Source organism: Sorex araneus, chromosome 1 (assembly GCF_027595985.1).
Source record: "Sorex araneus isolate mSorAra2 chromosome 1, mSorAra2.pri, whole genome shotgun sequence".
Lineage (NCBI taxonomy): Eukaryota > Metazoa > Chordata > Mammalia > Eulipotyphla > Soricidae > Sorex > Sorex araneus.
Genome location: NC_073302.1, coordinates 367,533,939 through 367,556,810, shown reverse-complemented (window position 1 = coordinate 367,556,810; position 22,872 = coordinate 367,533,939).

Genomic DNA, 22,872 nt, shown 5'->3' with positions numbered 1-22,872 from the left:
CATGCTACACATGGATGATTCTCAAAAACATTGTGCTAAGTGAAAGAAGCCAGACATAAGAGCCAAATTTGTAAATGGGACAGGGTGTCATGCATTTCCCTCCATCAAGGCTTAGTGTGCTTCAATGCAGGTATCAAGTCAGTGGATATTGGTTTTAACAAGAGCAAGGACTTTCCCAGAAGAATTCTAGCTCAAAAGCATTGTGCTAAGTGAAAGAAGCCAGACATAAGAGGTCATATATTATGTGATTCTATTTATTTGCAATGTCTATAACAGATAAATGCTTAGGGAAAGAAAGAAATCAGATTTGGCTTACTGCAGTTCTGGAGAAGGAATCAAAAATTGCCAAAGAGTATGGGGCTTCTTTTTGAGCTTATAAGAATGTTCCAGAATCAGAAAATGTGCTGTTTGTGCAATTTTATTACTATACTACAACCACTGAGCTATATATTTTATTGTTTATTTATTTAATTTTAGGGGGGAGCACACTTGATGGTGCTCAGGTTTACTCCTGGCTCTGGATACAGGGATCACTCCTGGCGGTTCTCCGGGGACTATATATAAGAGGGTATAGGGGATTAAACTAGGCCAGCCATGGGCAAGGGCAAGCACCAAACCTATTGTTCTTTTGTTCCATCCTCTGAGTTGTACATTTTAAAATGTTGGATTTTATGATTTATGATTATATCTCACTTGAAAAAGGGAACAGGAGAACAGGAATTGGAGAGATAGTATAGTAGATAAGATACTTGCCTTGCACGAAATCAACCTGGGTTAATTCCCCAGGGCAGATAGGAGTGATACTTGAGCACAGAGCTAGGTATAACTCCTGAGCACCACCAGGTATGGTCCAAAAGCAAAGAATGAAAGAATGAAAGAAAGAAGGAAGGAAGGAAGGAAGGAAGAAAGAGAGAGAGAAAGGAAGGAAGGAAGGAAGGAAGGGAGGGAGGAAGGAAGGAAGGGAGGTAAAAATGATGGAGTTGGGGGGAGTCTGTAGGCAGAGAAGCAGGGTAGTAGATTGAAAGCAATTTACAGGAAAGGAATCTAGCAGGATGGTGGATTGAAAGGTAATTATAGTAGTGGTCCTTGTAGGATGATTCAATAGAGCGAAACAGATGATGCAGCAGGAGGAGGAATAGATGTTTTGGTTGGGTAGGCAAGAATGGGGAGTATTCAGAGAATACACGGGGGAATTAGCGTTCCATGGGAGCAGGAGTCATCTAGGATTAAAGCAGAAGGTGTCAGATATGGTGTATATATGAGTAGCAGAGTAGAGTGGTGATGTCAGGGTAGGGAAGTGCTCTTTATCTGGCTGTCAGTGAGATCAGGAAAATAGTAACCCGCAGAGAATGGGGTTGAGTGAAGGAGCAAAATATGCATCTAGGAGATTGGGAGATTGAATGGAGCCAGTAAGTCATAGTCTTGTTGGGCAACACTGGAGATTTATTTAAGGCCTGTAGACTGACTTATACACAAATTTATAAATGGGACAGGGTGTCATGTATTTTCCTCCATCAAGGCTTAGCGTGCTTGAATGCAGGTATCAAGTCAGTGGATATTGGTTTTAACAAGAGCAAGGCTGTAGCTGAAAGTATCAAAGCTGAAGCTATGAGGAGTGATTATAATTAAGGATGAAAAAGTTAATGTGGGTGTCATAGCTCTTGGGAACTATTACCAAATCCTAAAGTCTGTTGCTTACAAATAATAGAAATCTGTTCCTGGGGGCTAGCACAGTCAGGCGTGGACCCTCATCTGGGCTGCAGAATTCTCAATACATCCTCACATCTCAAGCCCTCCAAGAGAAATTCTAATATTTGGTAGTTAGTTGGATGGTGGACTGCAGTGATAGCACAGCGGGTGGGGCATTTGCCTTGCACATGACCAACCCGGGTTCCATTCCTCAGTCCCTCTCAGAGAGCCCGGCAAGCTACTGAGAGGATCCCGCCCACGCAGCAGAGCCTGGCCAGCTACCCATGGCTGTATTAGATATGCCAAAAACAGTAACAAGTCTCATAACGGAGACGTTACTGGTGCCCGCTCCAGCAAATTGATGAGCAACTGGATGACAGTGCTACAGTGTTACCCTATGGTAGAGTTCAGTCCGTGCTATATCCTTTTCATTAAAGTTGAAGGTGTAAAGCAAAACTGTATCCATGATGGAGGCCTTAAAGTGTGTCTCCATAAAGAGACCGTATCACCCTTTATATTTGTGTCTTCTGAGCTTATTGCATGCCTAGAACATGATAATGTCAGATACCTGTTTGTGGGCCCGCCACCGTGTCCATCCACCAGGGCAGCCAGGCCTTTGGCTCGCGCTCAGCAGCCTTCCCGGATCGCGGCATCCAGAGGCTCCCGGGCGGGGCCCGCCCCGGCCACTCCAGCAGCCGCAGCCTCCTAGGGCTGGGCGCCTCGAGGCCCAGCGCGAGGGTCCCCGGGGGCGCCGGCATCCGCGCCGTCACCGTCACCAGAGCCTGCTGGTCCCGCTGCAGGTGGACATGGACCAGGCCGCCCAGCGGGTGCGCCAGGAGGGGCGCGAGCAGATCAAGACCCTCAAAGACAAGTTCGCCTCCTTCATCGACAGGGTGAGCGGCTGCCGGGTCCCGTCGGGGGTCCCCCCACCACGCACAGACCCCGCTGTCTCCAAGCGCCCTTTCCAGAACGCTGCCCCATTGCCCAGCCTTTGCTCCTGCCAACGGGAGAATTGGTTTGGGTCCCTGACTCCCACCCTGGGGTTGCTGAGGTTCCTGGGTGGGGCTATCCCCCCAATCCAGGTGAGGGCTCCACAGCCGGCCAGCAGTGCTCTCTCTCTCAAGACCCCTTTCTCTGGGAGGGGCAGTGTGGTGGTGGGGACATGCTGCCCTACGTGGGGCCATGCCTACCTGACCACCCCACCTCTGGGACACGAGGCGTGCACTGCCCCTTGTCCGGCGGGGCCCTGAAGGGTCCGGGAAGGGGCTTTTGAGACTTTTCTGGGTCCTACTTGTGAGTCCCACAGTGGGTGGGGGTGGGGGTGGGAAGTGGGAGGAGCTGCCACGTTTTATTCTGGGGATCCAGGGAGCTAAATAGTCAGTCCATCCTTCAGGCCGGCCCTCCTCCCTCAGACTAGACCAAATCACTCTCTGCTTTTCTTTCCTGAGCTCCCTGACCCTTTTCAGGGGTTGGTAGAAGCCCCCAGCTCCCACCCCCCAGGTATTCCCAGGCGGAGGTCCTCTCCTGCTGCTTGAGCCTCTGGCTTTGTGGAGGGGTCGTGTTACCCACCCCCCACCTTCCATACTCAGTGCTCTCGGGGCAGACAACGTAGTAGTGCTCACTGAGCACTGGTTGCAGAGCTCAGAAATCCAGTGTGAAGGGAGGAGCCAGGTCTTTCTGGCACAGACAGGAAGAGGCAACCCTGGTGGGCGGGGGTTGAGGTGTGAGCCCTTGGGATGAGCCCAAGGGGAGCCCCCCGGGATGGGGCAGGAAGCGGAGGCCTGAAGCACAAACTCAGGATCAGGGCGTGAGCCAGGCACTCTGCATGCCGGAGTTGAGGGCCAGAGTCTTGGGAAGAGGATGCCGAGAGGGGCTAGAGGGGCGGGGCCTATGGGGTAGGGGCGGACTTACTGGGGCTTCCCAGGGAGGGGGAGGTGGGTTGGGGTAACAAACGGGGCGGCGGCAGCAGCAGCGTCTGGCCCGTCAGTCCCCAGCTGCCCTCCCTTTTAGGTGCGGTTTTGCTGCTGGAGACCAAGTCGGCGCTGCTTGCAGGAGCACCGGGGCCCAGAGCAGCCTCCTGCCCAGCATCTTCGAGGCCCAAATCACCGGCCCGCGTTGGTGGTGCTGTACACCGGCTTCATCCCCCGCCCCCCACCGTCACCTCGCCCTCCTCCGCTGCCCCTCCCCCAGTCTCCTCTGGGCCAGGGTTCAGGGGCTCATACAGCAGCTCCCCAAAGGGAAGGTCGTGACTAAAGTGACCCCTGCTTGCCTTTTCCCTGCCTATCCCCGCGGGTTGTTTGCAAGCCATTCTGGTCTTTTCTCCTGCCTTCATCCCCGTGAGCTCCCCCTGCCAGCCCGCTCTGCCCCTGTGTTCTTTGGGTGTCTGTCCAAGGCCCCACAAAAGGGTCGAGCTTCAGGTCTGCTCTGTCATGTGTGTGCTTTGGATCATTCTAGAACAAATGTATTTTGTTCAGCTGAGGGGTTCCGAGTGAGAGGAGCTCAGGATCTCCTTTTTAAAAAAAAATATTTTATTTATTATGGGTAGGGCGTTTGCCTTACAAGGGGAGGAAGGGGGGGACCTGGTTTCGATTCCTCCGCCCCTGTCGTAGAGCCGGGCAGGCTACCGAGAGTATCCCGCTGACACAGCAGAGCCTAGCAAGAGTATCCCGCCGACACAGCAGAGCCTGGCAAGCTACCAGTAGCGTATTCGATATGCCAAAAACAGTAACAACAAGTCTCACAATGGAGACGTTTCCGGTGCCCGCTGGAGTCAATCGATGAACAAAGGGATGACAGTGCTACAGTTCTACCTGTTTGTGGAACTGCATTTGCACAATAGGGAAGAAGAGTAGTTTAAGGGGAAGAAGGAAAGATAATAGGTTGTTGAGGAAAAGATGAAAACAAATGAAGGACTGTGGGCCAGATGATGGATCACTTTAATATTCTCACTAAAGCAGGAGACAAGGCCATCCATTTGGATCTAATAGGGGGCACTGGGAAAAAGGACGTATGTATGGAAAATTGGCTTGGGGTTAGAGAAAATTAATAACAGGTAGACCAGATTTGCATAGGTAGCCTAGCCTATGTGATCAGAGAAAAACGCTGAGAGCTCTTTGCTTCCAGATTGGGGATGAGGAGTGGGAGCTGGGGGGTGGGGGAGTAGGCGTTGGGGAACATAGTAGGAACCATTAACTATACTATGATCAGAGAATCATGGAATCAAATTAAAGAATATTAGAGGTTAAAAATAGAGGTCCTTTTAATTCAATTGCAGAACTCAGAATGTTAGAGCTATAAAAATGGAGTTTCCTCTAATTCAATTGTAGAGCTCAGGCAAGTGAGGTCCCCACTGGGGTAACCTGGGGCCACAGAGCTTTTTGTAGTGGCCAAGGGATCGATGATGATGGGTCAGAGATTGGTTGTGAGCAGTAGAAATATGCTCTGACTTGCTTTCAAGAGAGAGAACACACTGCACTTAGGGAACTCTTACACTCGAAGGGAAAGCTGACAAACACATTTTGGGAACTCGGGGTAGATCAAGGTGGCCAGAACATGTATGATCTAGGTGGCCAGAACATGTATGATCACTTCAGGACCCTGTTGTGAGACAAAAAGAGCTATTTCCTCATCTTTGTTTGCATCCACTCAGGGTTCAAAGTTTTGTGATTTAAGAGCATATTTAAGAAATATTTTTTTTTAAATTGTGATTTTATTTATTATAGTTTAATAATCACATATTTATACTAGTGCTAATATTTGTGGTGCTGATGTACATAGTTACCATACCTCATCACTGCCAAAGTGCCTAAGACCCTTAACCAAGACTGTTCTTCACCAAGACTTGTCTACCTCTTCATCACTGCTTACCACCCCCTCCCTTCCTCAGTTCTCGGTTCTCATCATTGCCTGATAATCTCAATTTTGTAGTTCAAGGCTAAGGAGCTGTTATAATTTGATACTATTTCTTTCTTGTTCTATATATTATGTACAAGTGAGATCATCTGGTTCTTGTCCTTTTACCTCTGACTTAATTCACTGAACACGACGCCCTCTGGTGTCATTCAAATTACAGCAAACTTTGTGGTTTCATCTTTTATTATAGTTGAGTAGTATTCTACATACTGGGCTGGAGTGATAGCACAGTGGGTAGGGTGTTTGCCTTGCACTTGGCCGACCCGGGTTCGATTCTTCTGTCCCTCTCGAAGAGGCCGGCAAGGTAACGAGAATATCTCGCCCACATGGCAGACCCTGGCAAGCTACCTGTGGTGTATTCAATACACCAAAACACAGTAATAACAAGTATCACAATGGAGGCGTTACTGGTGCCCACTTGAGCAAATCGATGAACAACGGGAGCACAGTGCTACAGTATTCTACATAGACTCTATACTATAAACTCTATACTATAAACTCTATAAAAGAATTTTTAAGATTCTTTCATCTGTCAATGGACATTTGGTTATTTTTATATCATGGATAGTGTACTTAGCACTTTAATGATCATAAGTATGTATATATCTTCTCAAATTAATGCTTTGTGTTTTGGATGTAGATGTTAGAGGTGGAGTGACTGGGTCATAAGGAAGTTCTAATTTTTCTTCCTGGAGAAGTCTCCAGACTATTTTCCATAGATGCTAAACTAGATAACCTTTGTACCAACAATGAGTGAGGGTTCCTTTTTGCCACATCCTTGTCAAAACTGGTTGTTTCTTTTTGATATGTGCCATTTTCATTGGTGTGAAAAACTCCTTGTTGTTTTGATTTGCATTTCCCTAGTGGTAAGTGATGATGAACACATTAATATGCCTACTAGATGCTCATAAGTCCTCTTTTGGAAGTGTCTTTTTAGCTCCTCTCCCCGCTTTTTGGAGGGAGATTATTACATTTTTTTGTTCGATTTTTGGTGAATCCGTCAGTGCTCAAGGCTTATTACTGGCTCTGTGCTCAGGGATCACTCATGTCGATGCTTGGAAGACCTCATGGGATACCAGGGTTTGAACCAGGTTAGTCACATGCAAGGCAAATGTCCTACCCACTGTACTATTGCTCCAGCCCCAGGGGGTTATTAGTTTTGTTTTTTGTCAATTCTTGTTGAGCTTTGTGATTGCTTTATATGTCCTAAATATATAAAGACCTTTATATTGTGTACAAATATAATACACAATTTGAGAAAAAGAAAGAGAGAAAGAAAAAGAAAGAAAGAAAGAAATAAAGAGAGAAAGAGAGAAAGAAAGATAGAAAGAAAGAAAGAAAGAAAGGAAGGAGGGAAGGAAGGAAGGAAGGAAGAAAGAAAGAAAGAAAGAAAGAAAGAAAGAAAGAAAAAAAGAAAGAAAGAAAGAGAGAAAGAAAGAAAGAAGAGAGGGGAGGGAAGAAGAAAGGGATGGAGGTCTGGGTATTGTGTACAAATGTTTTGGGTATTGTGTACAAATGTTTTCTCTTATTCAGTAGGTTATCTTTTTATTTTAGACTGAGTTTCTTTTGCAGTATAAAAGCTTTTAAATTTGATGTAGTCAAATTTGTTTATTTTTATCTTGTTATATTCTGCCACTGGAGTGACATTACATGCTCCGCTGAAGTCCATGTGCTGGAGAGTTCTGCCTTTCTCTGCTTCCTTCAATGCATTTTACGTATGCTAGCCTAATCAAAGTCTTTTTGTTTTGGGGCCAAACCAGGCAGTGATCAGGACTTCCTCCTGGCTCTGTGTTCAAATATCACTGCTGGCAGTGCTCAGGGAACCATATGAGGTGCTGGGGACTGAACCCAGGTAGTCCATGTGCGAGACAAACTCCTACCTGCTGTACTCTTGCTCCAGCCCTCAATCTCAAATCTTTAATCCACTTTGAATGAACTCTTGTGTATGTTATGAGATACAGATCCAGTTTCCTATTCTTGCATGTGGCTCTCCAGTTTTCCTATTGCAATTTGTTGAAAAGACTCCCCTTTCTCCGTTTCATCTACCCAACATTTTTTGTCATGGATTAACTGTCCATAAATCTGAAAGTTAGTCTCTGTGCTCTCAATTTTATGACATTGTTGACCTAGTTTTAAAGGATAACTTGACAGTGAAGTTTCACAAAGTGGGAGAGACAATTTTGTGCCTCGATCAGTAGGTGGATGGATGGATGCAGAGAAGTGAAACTAACAGATATTTTATCTGCTATAGTCATAACAAGGTAATGTAGCATAATAGCTAAGAGTAGGGCAAGTCATTTTATTGCTAAACATCTATTTTTTTTCCCTGTAGAGGGGAGAGACTGAATGATTTATATATGACTTCTGCCTTCTGAAACCCTTCCTGGTTCTTTTTAAATCACTTATCGGGTGATTAATTTGTTTGACCCCTTTAATGTTTGGATTTCATAGTAACTTGAGTATTAGTTCTATGAAGGGACGATCACTTTTTCTGTGTGCTGTTCTAGCTAGCTAGTGCCTAACACATTGCAGCTACTCAAACATAGTATCATGAAAAACAATGGTTCTTTGGTCTAAGGAACAGGATATATATTTTTTCCAGAAGTTGGTAGGGTTACACCTACTTTGTGTATATAGCCTTGATATTTTTGGGCACTCATTATGCTCCCTAGGGGTGACAGTAACTTGCTATTTAAAAAAAAACTCAGCCCTGAATTCATGAAGATCCACCATGATTCCGTGGAAAAGGTTTTATAACATCTATTTTTTAAAGTAATGTAACTGAAATATACATGTCCTAGCTGGGGCCCACATCACTGACCACACTCATGTCAGAGCATTTGGCTTTTGCCTGCCCGACTCACAAATATTCACAGATATTTTTATACATTCTGCTTTCATATCTGATGTATGTGTATGTGTCAGCACTTGAACTTTCACTGTTGTTTCATCTGTAAAAAAGCAAAATGAAACATAAGTACATTGACTTCGACCTTGAGATCATCAATTAAGTCCAAACAGATTTACAAAAGAAGCTTTTAGTTTCTTAAAGATATTAAGATTGCTTAAAGCACTAAAACAGCAAAGTCCCAGACAATTATATCTCATTTTATGAGCCCTGGAAAAGACACACACACACACATCTGATTTTTGTTGTTTGTCCTCAGAGTCTTTCTTTCCTCATAAATTATGATCATAGGAATATGAAATTCCATTTCTATTCTCAAATGACTAATGGTTTATCTTTTGGCCTTTTAGCTCAAGTTCTGATGAGATAGAATAGTAGCTTTGTATAATAAGCAAATGGATCCTGTCAGCTCTGCTCATGTGCATGTCCAGTCACTTCCTTCTCTCCTCTTCCCTCCCCTCCCCTCTCCCTCCTCACCCTTCCCTCTTCTCCCCCTCCTCCTCTCCCCTTCCCTCCCCTCCCCTCCACCCTCTTCCCCTCCCTTCTTTCCTTTCTTTTTCTTTTCCAGACCTCCATCCCTTTCTTCTTACCTCCTCCCTCTTTCTTTCTCTTTCTCTCTTTCTCTCTCTTTCTTTCTTTCTTTCTTTCTTTCTTTCTTTCTTTCTTTCTTTCTTTCTTTCTTTCTTTCTTTCTTTCTTTCTTTCTTTCTTTCTTTCTTTCTTTCTTTCTTTCTTTCTTTCTTTCTTTCTTTCTTTCTTTCTTTCTTTCTTTCTTCCTTCCTTCCTTCCTTCTTCCTTCCTTCCTTCTTTCTTTCTTTCTTTCTTTCTTTCTTTCTTTCTTTCTTTCTTTCTTTCTTTCTTTCTTTCTTTCTTTCTTTCTTTCTTTCTTCCTTCCTTCCTTCCTTCCTTCCTTCCTTCCTTCCTTCCTTCCTTCCTTCCTTCCTTCCTTCCTTCCTTCCCTCCTTCCTTTTTCCTCTTCAATTTTTACTTAGACACTGTGATTTACAGTGCTATTAATGATGATTACAACATTTCAAACATCACACTCACATTTCTCTACCATTGACTCAAGGTCCCCACCACCCACTCAATCCTCTTGGTAAATTTAGTTTTGTACACTGAATCTTTGGGCTCTGATGCCATTGGCTATTTGTTATCACTTTACTGTGTTTTATTACTATATGATAATTCAGTATTTGTCCCTCTGAATCTGATTGACTTTACTCAGCATGATCTCCTCTCATCTTACCACTTGAGTTTTTAAAAGAAGCAACTAATAAACAAGGTTATCACTGAGAAGTGACTGAAAGACTCTCCCTATTCCTATAATTCAGCTCTAAGCCAGGTGCATCAGAGTTTCTGACTCACAGTGGCACTGGGATTTGGCTAGTCTATAGTTTACAAGAAACACTTTTATCCAGAGGAGGAAAAAAGTCTATTGATGTTGTCTGGTGTCTTAAAATGTATACTTCTTTCCAATATCTGCTTCTTCCAATTCAACATTTGCATAGTAGGCTTCTTTATATAATTGGGAAAGTTAATTCCAAATCTGGCATATTCCAGATTCACTTTTTTAACACATTGGAAAAAGGAAAAAAAATGGGAAAAAACCTAGAATATGTGGTAAAAGGTAAAGACTAGTGAGGTGGAGCCCCTGTATGTTTAACATTAGAATATGCTCTTCTAGAAGTAAACCCACACTTCTTCATAGCTGAATATTCAAGGCAGTAGAATTGCATTTTTATTGTTTTTAAACAAAGTCAGTAATCACAGCTTTCAAATATGTCACAGTCTAGAGACTTACAATTCTGACTATTTTTTCTGTTCTCTCTCAGTAGAAAACTTCCTATTATGGAAATAGAAAGCTCCTCGTTCAGAAGTCTGAAAATTAATTAAGAAAAAACTGACTAGTGATGGATGATAGAGGAAATCTAATGATTTCCAAAACTTTATAGCTTGTAACCTATGAATTTTTAGTTTCAGGATAATCTCATTCCACTTGTTTGTGAAATATATTGATCAAGTTCATTCATAATAGTATCTCAATACATTTTTTTTAGGTATAAAACCATCTGTGGAGAGGGAGATATCATAAGGAATCAGCACCAGAAATGATTGGTATTATTGAATGGAACCATCGGGTCTCTTAGCAGTGGACAACTCGTGCAGGTTTTCTGACCTATAAAGTACATGATTTTCAGGAGAAAGTTTCTTCTGAGGCATGAAAAGCAGAGATGGCTAGAAGGTGGGCTTTTCAGGACCAAAAACAACGAAGAACTTGTATGCTACAAATTGCTGGAAGCTATGGAGCTCTCTGGAAAGGTTAAGGAGGGACCAGGATACCTAGATCAATCTTTATAGAATAGAGAGTGTCCCATTTAGAAGGAACCTCAGAGATCACCTTTCTTAACCTTTTCATTAACCAGAGATGAAGTGACTTGCCTGACACTGTCTAGACAAAGGCAGAATTGAGACTGAAGATGCGGCATTGTGAGACAGGGCTGTCTTGCTCTCCTAAAGTCGGTTAATGAAGGCAGATAAGTGGGAAAAGCAAAAGATTAAGATGCGAAAATTGGTATTGTTTCTAGCCCAGTCACTATCTCAGACCCTGAGTGGTTTTCTGAATTGGTATTTTGTAGATTTACTAAATGGGAACAAGAAACTTATTTTAGGGACGTCATGTGATGAATCACTCTCAAATAACTTCTTAGCATTGTAAGAAGTTCTTACAAATAGTCCTAAGTTGTGGTGGTCAAACTACTAAGAGCCAAAGAGCATTTCCTTGAGGTGGGCTTGGACCACAGGATCTTCTGTATTGGTGGGTACTGCTTTCTCTGGGGAAAGAAAACAAATAACTGTCTTTAGTCATAGCACAGGCTTTTACTACTGAAGACAAGAAAAGGAGTTGGATTCCAGAAAGAGTCAGGAAAGAAAAACAAAAGGTTTCCTCTTGCATGTTGGTTAATTTGGAATTGTCTATTAATATTGCCTGATGTCTTGAAATATATCTCCTTCTTTCCAATATCCTCTTCCTCCAATTCAACATTTGCATAAAAGATAAGGCAGTAAGTTTAGAAATCAAAATATGTTAATATGCCTGGTCCTTCAAGAATTCTCCAGAATACTTGTTGACATTGTATAAGCTGGTTTGCTTTCCCCATCCCTATTAATAATTTACATTTTACTCCCCAAGAACTCTTCCTACTGAGTTTCGGGAGGGGTTGCTGAAGGCTTGTTTCTAAATGACACTTTTTTGAGCTCACCTTATGCAAACTGATCTTTTCCATTCTGACTCATGAAAACACCCGCACCAAGTTCAGATGGACTAGTTACTAACCTATTTACGTCAGTTATCTCCATGAACACAGAGTCCTTTAAAAGCCTCAAGTTTTGTTCTCTACTTGTCATGAGAACTGTTCAGATTGCCTCTGCATTTGGTGGGCACATTCCGCTCTGAGTCAGATGTGCTGTTGTGCAGGATTTGGGGACCTTGTGTTCTGTTGTACTCGGGCTTTGATGAAGTCGCATTATTGGAATCCATCAGTTCTACCCAGTATCAGAAAGCCATGTTTTCATCTAATGTTAATAAGACCTTGTTTGCCCCTGTATTCTTTTGTGTTAGGCTTTGAGGTGGTTTTTTTTTTTCTGGTGATCTTTATTTCAGATTTATTTGGAATTTGTAATAGCAAGGAAGGAAGGAAACAAACAATCATTTTCTGTTTTTGCTAGTTGGCTGTTGGTAAATATAGGAAAATATACATAATGTCCTCGGAAGACATTGCAAACCAATTATAACACTCTTACTGAGCCTGGATAAGACCTCATAATTCTCAGCATGGCTCTTCAGGAAACCACGATCAATTGGTCTCAATTGGAAATAAAATAAAATCCTTTGTTCCAGTGCTAGACCTTTAGAATTTCAGTTTATTCTTGCAATAAAAATTCATGCAGGCAATATTAGTCCTTACAGTTGTGCCAAGTGAAGCCAGTATTATTTAAATAGGATACACAAACAAGTCAGCTTGTCTAAATCCAAATTTCTTTGCAATATATTTCATGCTTTTTGTATTAGCCCATACAACTCTTATGTAAAGGGAGAGTTTTATGTAGTTTCTGGATCCAAACACAGTATCAAATATAGAGAACTACTGATTTTTCAGAAGGTTTTATTGTAAAAGTTAAGATATAATATAATATAATATGATGGAAACATCTGTGTGGCACTTTCTACCTGCACTTGCTGGAACTTTTGAAAAAGGCAAATGAAGAAAAAACCAAACACAACACGGTAACTTGTTTTTTTAGCGATAACTTGTTTTTTTAGTGTGTATGATTCCACAGGCATTTACTGAGTACATAGGACCATGTTAGTTAATGGTGTGAGCTAAATAGAAATGATTTGTGTTTTGTCAACTTACAGCACAGTGCAAAACAGACTGATAGGTTTGTTTTTGTTTGTTTCATTTTTTTGGGGGGCCACACCCAGTGGTGCTTAGCGGTAACTCCTGACTCTGCACTCAGGAATCACTCCTGGTAGGCTCTGGAGACCATATGGGGTACCTGAGATAAAGCAATACCTACTGTGCTACTGTTCTGGCCCCAACAGACTGACATTTAATAAATAAATCCAAATAACTTTTCAGCTTCAAACTCTGAGAAGAAAAATGAGATCTATGATAGACTACAACATAGAGAAACTTCATGGGACAATTATTAAATGAATCAGAGGCAAGACATTTAAGATGATCACTGATGGACAGATAGTAATCTGCCAAGAGAAAAAATGGGGAACTGGGGGGTAGAGCAATAGTACAGTGGATAGAGCCTTTGTCTTGCTGACTTGGGTTTGATCCCTGGTACCCCATATAGTCTCTCAAGCCTACCAGGAGTGATCCCTGAGCACAGATCCAGGAGTGAGCCCTGAATACCACTGGATGTGTCCCTCAAACCAAAAAAAAAAGCGGGGGTGGGGGACTGGGTGGGGGATAAAGGGGAACAGTAATTTAGGAAGGGGGATAATAGTATGGGAAGATCCTGAGTTAATAGAGTCTAGTTTTGTCAAGAGAATTATGTTTCTCTAAGAACTTTGTTCTCACTGTGTGAGTACTGGTTAGGGATGAACATGCTAACGTTTATAGATTTGACAAATTAGAGCACATATGGCCACATTCAGAAAACATAGGACCTTATAAAACACAGCACTCATAGCCTCCAGAGCTATTCTGTAAAATTACTTCTCTGTAATATGATCAGGAAACCTCAGCATAGAGCAGATAGGCCAGGCAGTGTTGCTACTATTGCTCCTTTACAAGTGAAAGGGAACTCCCATTAATTTTTGAAGCAGCTAATCCTGTATAGTTGTTCAATAAAAGCAGCAAAAAAAGGCCTGCTCTTCAGGCCTGTGTTTTCCCTTGAGAACATATCTTGCTTGCTTGCTTCTAAGTCTCTTGGCTTGTTTATTTCCACTCTGGAGAAGCCTATGTTCTCTCTTAAACATGTACTTCATCTCTTTCTCTCCCGTCACAGCCTTCTAAGTGAGTTTCAGTAGAAACTGTCTCATTACACATACACACATACACCAGAAAAATTAAATAAACTTGTCTGCCTACAGCCTCTTCCCTCTGCTCACTCGAAGTGTGTTGAATTGATCAAGAGAACTAGCCACTAGCTCTCCAGCTCAAAGACCAAAAAGCCTGAAATTGTGTCCTGATTTTAGAGAGGAAAGTCTGATAATCAATCCATTCTGTTTTTTGGACGACAAGTTTTAATAACCTGTTCTACAGTTAATGTGGGTTTTTTAAAAGGCAAACAAGAAATAGGTTAGATATATACAAAAATATTAAGTGACAACATAATTTTATAGAAGATTCAAAAGGTAAGCAGAAAAAAAATAGGATGTAACTGTGGTATACTCCATAGACAAAGATGTGTAATCTCTGGGCAGCTAGGAAAAGCCCGGCGCGGCTCTCTCTCTTGCCACCTGTGTTCAGTGGTCTCGGGCGGGCTGCTCCCTCTCCCAGGTGGCCAGTTCCAGTCTCACTAAGCCCCTCATTATAGTCTCACCTCATTCTAGTCTCACACTGTCCCTCATTCCCATCTCCTCTTATCTCTCCCACTCATTTCTCTGCACTCCGTCTCTCAGCCTTGTCTCTCAGTCTTATCTCTCGTCTCTCCACGCACCTGCTTCTGCTTTCTTCCCCTACATTCTTCTCCCTCTGTCCCCCTTGTTAGTCTCTCCGTGCTCCATCTTGCTGCTATGGTCTCTCTCTTATCTTTCTCCAACTCCCCACATTGGGAGTAGATACCACATCCAGTCCAGTAACACAGTCAACGTATGAAAGACCTTCTTCCGCTCAAGGGCAAAATACTATTTAGGTGTGTTTCTGCTCTCTTTAGTCCAATAACTTAATTAACACCTTACTTAACATCTTAATTCTACTTCTTAATATTAGCTATTTTGTATGGACACAGTAAGAGATACATTGAGCTTGTAGGGTGGCTCTCCTAGGGACATCTCACCACAGAATCAGACTACTGTGCTCAGGCTAGATTAATAATTCCTAACCGTAGCAGGGCAGAATCTAGTTATTACTTTTTGGATTGTGACACATTTTGCCCAGGACTATTCTCCTAACTTATAGTTAACTATTATGGCTTTTTGGCCAGGTGCATTTCAATGCCAGGGTAGCTCACTGCTTGCCGTGGGTCCATCCAGTCCCTCATCGGGACCCTGCTTTTGGGATGCTAGGAAGTAAGGGCTCTTGTGAATAGTTCTTCATTGAACATAGGAGTCCAGAGATCTTTTCTATATTGGGTGCTTTTAGGCCCTTGGGGGTATATTCACAGGAGCAGAATTGCTGGATTGTTTGGAAACTCCATTGCTATGAGAAGAATTTGCAGAAGCAGTGCCATTTGTAGATGTTAAAATAGCAACAACAACAACAACATTGATCTATAGAAATAGATATAATGAGTATTCTATCTAAGTTTCTTTGAGACATGTTTTTCACTCAGAGACTGACAATTCAGGCTGATAACCAGGTGATGCTACTAGGTTTGTGAGGTGGGTTTGTGAGGTGTTGTCTCTAATCATGATAACAGCCAAAGCTTCTGAAATTCTGGCCTCAGACAGTGAAGGCTTATATCAGCTCTATGTATTAGCAAGAATCACACAATAAACATTATGTAAACAACAGTGTAGTTATTTGGACTTTATTTAGTTGAAACTTTTACTTAGATAATGCATGTGCACTGGTGAAAAATTATATAGAAAGGCATTGTGTACCCAGTTTTATCCATTGGTTACACCAAGTGAAATGATAATACAATGAGAATCACAGTTAGACTTGACATTGAAATAATCCACTGAGCTTTTTCGAAATTCTCCATTTTTTCTTATGATCTGGATTTAAAGGCACCGAAAACCAGCACATGAAAACAAGGATTATGTACTTGAGCTGGTTCCTACCAGTTCAGATCTAACTATGTTTACTAAGTTAATGAACAGTCTTGTCAATGTCATGGCCATGTGAGAGTGTTAAGGAAAGCTTGGAGAATGTGGTTTTCAGATGCCAACTCAACCTCAATATAAAATTCTCCACCCCCCACCCCCAGACATCATAAACATGGTGCCTTGAAAACCCTGGTCAGTAAGGATGACCCAAGCTTAAATCTGGACACATTGTTCAAAAGACTGAAATAGTGTGCTCTATGGAGGATTGAAAACCATTACACAGACGGAAAATAGAGGGTTGCAAGATATTTTTTTCTTTCCTCAGAAAAGCAATAGCTGTTCCTGTGGCCAAAGCAGGATGTAAACACAGATTTAGGAGTAATTGCCTCACTTTAGGGCTACATTAAGTTATTGTAATCAAAGGGCACAAGAACATAGTGGTCAGTTTTTTAGTTATAATGTATAAATGCAGTTAAGTGGCAACTTTAAAAACAAGGTACACGAATCAAGAGACCAATTCTACAATGTTCTTTTATGGTCATCCAGAAGAGAGATGGAAATTTAATGTTCTCAAATATCTTTATTCCGGTCCCCAGTATGACTTGTTCTGAACACTGAAAGGAAAGGAACATTGAAAATAAATTTCCAACACGGTAAATCATAAATATTCTGGGGAACTCATGGACTGAGAATATAAGAGGGCATTGGTAGTAATCAAAGCCTTGGCTCACATTTTTATGAGTTGGATAATCAGTTCCCAAGGTATATCTTAGATTTGAGGTCCATTTGGATATTGCGCATATTGGCCATGTGCTTGCTCTTTTTCACAATTTGGACCTGTGATTTTTCAAAACTGAGCAAACTAAACAGACAATCTTTTAAAGAATATTCACTTTATTACTTGAAGGTAGTGTTTTGGCAACCCTTTACATTTTTTAAATAACAATTATGAGTCTTCCTGTATATACCTAAATCTGATATTAACTTTTGTCTACCCTTATTCACAAATCAAGAAGCTTCTGAATATTGCTTGGATTACAAAGAGAGTAGATTTTCCACACCCCATTCTTAGGCCCCAAATGATATTGAATATTGTCTATTCTCTTTGACCCAGTTCTAAAGATTATGATTTTTACACTCTTGACTTTTGGGGTTTGCTATAACCTGTGTGAACACAAACACTATCAGACACTCCAATGAAAACTTAAGCAAGATGCTTCCACTTTGCTAGTTCAGCAGTGCTGAAGGGTAATGATTCAACTCATAGCACCTCAGTGCTTTTCCCAAGAGTTGCTCTCTGATCAATGGGCTACATGTTGACAATAAAGTTTAATTTAATATCTCATAGAGGCCATTATTCTGATATCCAGAAAAGTAGGAGAAAAACACAAACTACAATTATTTTTATTCACCTCATAGATATTCTCCCTGGGTGGTACTAAAACAAAACTGACACTGCATCGTCAGCTCTGGTTCATGAAAACAGGAGAAAAGCTGAATAGGGACTAAGAAATCATTGATTTGAGTCTCTTCATTTTACTGATGAGGAAACCAAAGCAAAAATATGATGAGAACCCAATTTTTCCTGATTGTAAATCTAGTGATACTTAGACCAAATTAAAGACATCCACATCTACTTTTTAAAAAAGACTACTTTTTATTGATGAAGGTTTTTTGATTTAGAGTTAGATTTAATCTGTTAATGATGGTTTTCCATGCATCTAATTCCAACAATACACCCCTCACCGGTGCTCTACAGATATTTTGATGCTATGTTTTATTTGATAAAAAGATAAGATTTATAGAGGTATGAGCTATTTCAAAACATGCCCATAAATGTGCTTTCTTAGGAATCCTTAAGATAGATTATATCACTGTCCTCACTTTACAGATGAGAAAGATGTTGAGATGGTTTTGTGACTTATCTCAGAATTAGCTCTCTAGAAAGTGGCAGCTCTGAGATTGAATTAAGGTTTCTTTTTTGGGCTTCCAAAAACCATAGTACTGCATAGCATGGACTATTTACAGAAAAATCAAGTAGATTTTTGCTTTTTATATTTTCATTTTTAGAAGTACTATTGGTAGTGTGGTTAAAATAGTGCTAAAGTATATGATTTCAGGGCACAAAGTTACTGCATCTTCATCACCACAAAAGTACCCAACACTCTCCACCACTGAACTTTTTACTACTAGACTGCCTTTCCCTCCTCCTCTCCCCTCCTCCTATGCTTGGTAATCTCAGTTTTGTATCCAAGACAAAGGGTTTGTCATAGCTTGGATTGTCTATTCCCTAATTTTGTTTCTCTATATACTAAAAGTGAGTGACATAACCTGGTATGGTATTAATTGGTGTCTCCAATGAATACCTTCTCATCTATTTCATTTAAACATGATACCCTCCTCCCCAGAGCCCTTATTAGTTACCTCCAAATTGCAATAAACTGCAAGGGTTCCTCTTCTCTTATAGCTGCATAGTATTATTTTATATATACATAATTTTAAATGTATTTTAAATATATATATATATTTTACAGTTGCTTTATCCATTCATCATTATTGGACATTTGGGTTGTTTCCATATCCTGACTATTGTATTTGATACTACAATAAACATAGGTGTGCATTATCTTTTTATTTTTTTAATTTTTTAAAAATTCTTTTATCTTTTTAAATTAATGATTATGTTAAGTGGATCAACATGGAAAGTATGCTAAGTGAAATGAGCCAGAAAGGGAGGAACAGACATAGAAAGATTACACTCATCTGTGGAATATAAAATAACAGAGTAGGAGACTAACACCCAAGAATAGTAGTATATAATACCAGGAGGTTGTCTCCATAGTTTGGAAGCTGGCCTCACATGCTGGGGGAAAGGCATACCAGATAGAGAAGGGAACACCAAGTAAAATGTGATTGGAGAAGGGAGATGCATGCTGAAAGTAGACTAGAGACGGAACATGATGGCTACTCAATACTCCTGTTGCAAACCACAACACTCAAAAGGAGAGAGAGAGAACAAATTGGAATGCCCTGCCACAGAGGTGAGGTGGGGTTGGGGGATGGGATTGGGGGGGTGGGATACTGGGTTCATTGATGGTGGAGAATGGACACTGGTGGAGGGATGGGCTCTTGACCATTGTATGAGGGAAACACAAGCACGAAAATGTGTAAATCTGTAACGGTACCCTCCGGTGACTCACTAATTAAAAAATAAATTAATTAAATTATAAAAAATTAATGATTATGTGTTTGGGGTATATATACCAAAAAATGGAGATGCAGAATCTATTCCTCCTTTTCTTCTCCTCTCCCCCTCAACCCCCCATTCTCCTCCTACTGCTACTACTACTATAGCTTACTAAGAAGCTCTAGTCCTACTTTCTTGCGGGTCTGGTATATGCTTACTGATACTAGGTCTTCCAATTCCTTAATTAGGACTTTAGTTTCCTTGCTAATGTTCTGTCTGGTTGATCTGTCCAATGACAAGAATTTTTCCTCTTCAGATTGGGAAAATTCTCAACTATTACTTTGTTGAGTATTAGTACAATTATTCTCTCTCTCTCTTTCTTTCTTTCTTTCTTTCTTTCTTTCTTTCTTTCTTTCTTTCTTTCTTTCTTTCTTTCTTTCTTTCTTTCTTTCTTTCTTTCTTTCTTTCTTTCTTCCTTCCTTCCTTCCTTCCTTCCTTCCTTCCTTCCTTCCTTCCTTCCTTCCTTCCTTCCTTCCTTCCTTCCTTCCTTCCTTCTTTCTTTCTTTCTTTCTTTCTTTCTTTCTTTCTTTCTTTCTTTCTTTCTTTCTTTCTTTCTTTCTTTCTTTCTTTCTTTCTTTCTTTCTTTCTTTCTTTCTTTCTTTCTTTCTTTCTTTCTTTCTTTCTTTCTTTCTTTCTTTCTTTCTTTCTTTCTTTCTTTCTTTCTTTCTTTCTTTCTTTCTTTCTTTCTTTCTTTCTTTCTTTCTTTTTCTCCTTTCTTTTCTCTTTGTCCAGAATTCCTATTATGCAGAGGTTGTTACTCTTGATACTGTCAGCATAAATCTAATAGTACTTCATTTAAAATCTTTTATATTACTTTTTTATTGATGATGTCATGTGCTTTATTTTTGAGGTCACTGATTGGATTTTCCATTTCCTCCATTCTGTTGTTGAGGCCTGCTGATGTACTTTTCAGTTCTTTTTTACTGTTTGAATGAGTTCTTTGATTGTTTTTGTGATTTTTTTTTAGTTTATTGATCCATTCCAGTTATTTCTCCAGGTCAGTTAACATCAAGAGGATTGTTGCTATGCAGTCATCCCTAGGCAGTGCACAAAGTTATGATGTAGTTGAGGACTCCCCTGGACATCTGTTCCCATGTTGGGGGTCTATACTTGATGGTCCTTAGGGCTTCCTTCTGGCATTGTGCTCTGAGCCAGGTGGGCTCAGGGTGCTGGGAATTGAACCCGGGTTGGCTGCCTACAGGGCAAATACCATACCCAACTATACTACCTTTCCAGCTTTGTGTCCCTATTTTAAAAATATACACAGTTAAACTCCTTACTTTTAAATAATTCCTGGTGCATTGTGGGATCTAAGGGTGGAACTCCAAGTTCCAGCTGGTTTGATATTTCCAATTTCAGTATCAGGTCGGTACTGTGACTCTACTAATTGATGGCGGTCACGAATGCCTTGAGAGGATTTTTTTTCATTCTTGCAAGATTGAACTGATGACTGTGTCTCAGACTTGTGTGCACCTGTATTACAACAGGACTTTGTAAAACCAGCTGCCCTCCTGCTCTGTAGCATCAGGTCTAACTGGCCTGGTCTCTGGCTCTGGGTTTGCAGTTGCTCATGTTTGGCAGTTGATGTGACATCATTGTCCAACTGACTTGAGCAGTGAGTGGAGGCCGTGTACCTGTGTGCCCAATAGCATCTGTTCAGCAGCTGATCTTCATAGCTACTGGGGATTTCACATTTGCCAGTATTCACTGGAGGATGCTGCTCTGAACCATGGCTTGATGGGTGGGGGTAATCTTGGGGATATCTGCTATCCCTTGTGGCCTCTGAGGTGGCAGCTTCAAGTTGCAACTTTGGGAACAGCTTCATCCAGATGTGGCTTGGAGTCCAGTACACACAGTTTCTGTAGACAGATACAGAATGGAACCTTTAGGAACCCTTTTTTCTTCGTGTCCTTTCTTAGGTTGGACACAAAGACATCACACTAGGTAACTTCCTTTAGCTCTGTTCTGGCTGCAGCAACAAGCTTGCCAGATGACGAGATGGCTGTAAACCCTTAGTGTGAGGCCCAGGCAATGACCCTGTGTGGAACAGTCACCTTAGAGATGGCTGCTCACAGCTCATGCCACGAGCACAGCCCGCGGTTGGGCTCAACCAGACCTGAGTCTGTTTTCAACTCAGTGAGTCCTGGTGTGATGTTGAAGTTCTGTAAATGCTTTGCATTCAGCATCCTTCCACCTTTGGCTGGAGGTTTATGTCTGGTACTGACTTGGCAGTCCTTTTGCTCTTCAGCTTCTCCCTATCTCCTCCTCTTCTGTGGGAGGCACTCTTAGCTCTGAACTTGTTCTCAGCTCTGTGTTCCATGCAGTCGAGTCTTCCTGAGCTGATGATTCTATTCCCCAGTGAATTTTTCTGTGAGACTCCTCATGATTTGTGTTCAGATTACTTTTTAGACATTGTGTTGATACCTCGTGAATATTCACAAAACTTCCTTTTTCGTGATTTTGGTACTGCTGTCCTCTCATTGTCGGGGTCCTGGCCAGTCGACCCCAGCACACTGGAGTACGATCCCCTGGTCGCCGGACTTACTCCCTATAGGAGAGGGAGTGGGAAAGGGAGGAGCCTCTGCCCTGCCCCTCCACGCACCCACAGACTCCCGCCGCCACTGAGGAAGAACCACGCAGAGGGGGGAAAGCTGGTGGTCAATTAGCAGTCCGTTTATTCATGCTCACACAGGGGTTTTTATACTTGCATTTCAGGGGCAATCCACATGTATCACATTTACCTTGTTAGGCTCAATACAGATGTTAATGATTTACATCTCCTGCTCTTAGGGCCAGGTGTATTAGCTCAGGCAGATCCCTCATCCTCAACCAGAGTGCCTACATGTGTGGAGTGCTGAAACAAGTCCCTGGGATCCTGTAAACAGGGCCAGCTCTTTCTTTCAGAGGCAGAGGATTTAGTCAAATTCTCAGGTCGGCTACTGAGACCCCAACATATTATTATCTCCCCCCCTTTTTTTAATTGAGATAATGTTTTATTACAGACTGTATACGTTTTGGGGATACAGTATCACACACATCTTAAGTGTATTGTACATCATTGGATCATCAGTACCCCTCCACTGCTGTTTTAATGGGTTCCTCTTTCATCTTCCTCCCTCTTTCCCCTTTGGGGGCCTCATTTCTGTGGACAGAATCCAAGGATTTGTTTTGCTTTGACTCTGTCTTTTACCTTATTTTGATTCTGTATAGCTCACAGATGAGTGAGAATGTCCAATATTTGTCCTTCCTTTCTGACTAGAAAACCAGGCAGATGCTCCAGGCCTTTTTGAGCCTGGTGTATATTTCCATTTGTAATCCAGTTGTATTTAAAAGCATAAACAACCCTTCAACACGGCTTCGTAAGCAGTTCCAACCTGTATTGTCAGAACAAACTGCAAAGTTGCAGTAGAATAGTGCTTTTCCATAGTTTGTAAATAAGTGCAACCCATTGTTAGCTCTGGTTTGGGCCAGTTCTTTAACATCTTCAAGCCTTCAGTTTCTTCATTTGTCACAAAAGGGGCATTAGTGTCTATTGTACATGGTTATTATAAGGAAAAAAGAAGTGACAATACAGTTCAGTGCCTGCCATGTAGCAGAGTCAACAAATAAAACATATTTCTGGTGTGTGGAAGGAGGAAGGGGGAGTGGGGAGCCTCTTACCAAG